This window comes from Myotis davidii, unplaced genomic scaffold (assembly GCF_000327345.1).
Source record: "Myotis davidii unplaced genomic scaffold, ASM32734v1 scaffold3211, whole genome shotgun sequence".
NCBI lineage: Eukaryota > Metazoa > Chordata > Mammalia > Chiroptera > Vespertilionidae > Myotis > Myotis davidii.
In genome coordinates this window covers 235,180-235,523 of record NW_006282526.1, presented here as the reverse complement: position 1 = coordinate 235,523, position 344 = coordinate 235,180, and the positions used below count along the sequence as shown (strand labels likewise).

The following is a 344-nucleotide window of genomic DNA, read 5'->3' as shown; positions in this document are numbered from 1 at the left end:
GAGGAGCGGGGAGCTGAGCGCCCGTCCTGGTCCTGTCCTGTTCCTGTGGACACGGTGTCCCCTGGCCCCTTTGCCTGCCCCTCTCGTGGGAGGGTGTCTGTAAGCATCGAGCACATGCCCCTTGGCACCTCTGCCCGCCCTGCCACGCGCTCCTGGCACCCAGGCCGTGGGTCCATGGAGCCCACAGGGCCCGGCTGGCACGTCTCTTGCTTTGGGGGAGGGACTCCATGAAGCTTCTTTACTTTGCGAAGCAGGAGGAGGATGTAAGACGGGTGTGGCCGCGGGGGCGGCGGATCTGTGCGGGCTGCTGCCCCCACACGGCCGGAGCAGCGGGCACACGTGTC

The 344-nt window shown here is 68.0% G+C and overlaps 1 protein-coding gene across 1 annotated transcript in view; it reads left to right on the top strand.

The window, feature by feature from the left end:
- The window catches only part of SHANK2 (SH3 and multiple ankyrin repeat domains 2), a 95,082-nt gene that overhangs the window by 69,982 nt on the left and 24,756 nt on the right, over positions 1–344 (top strand).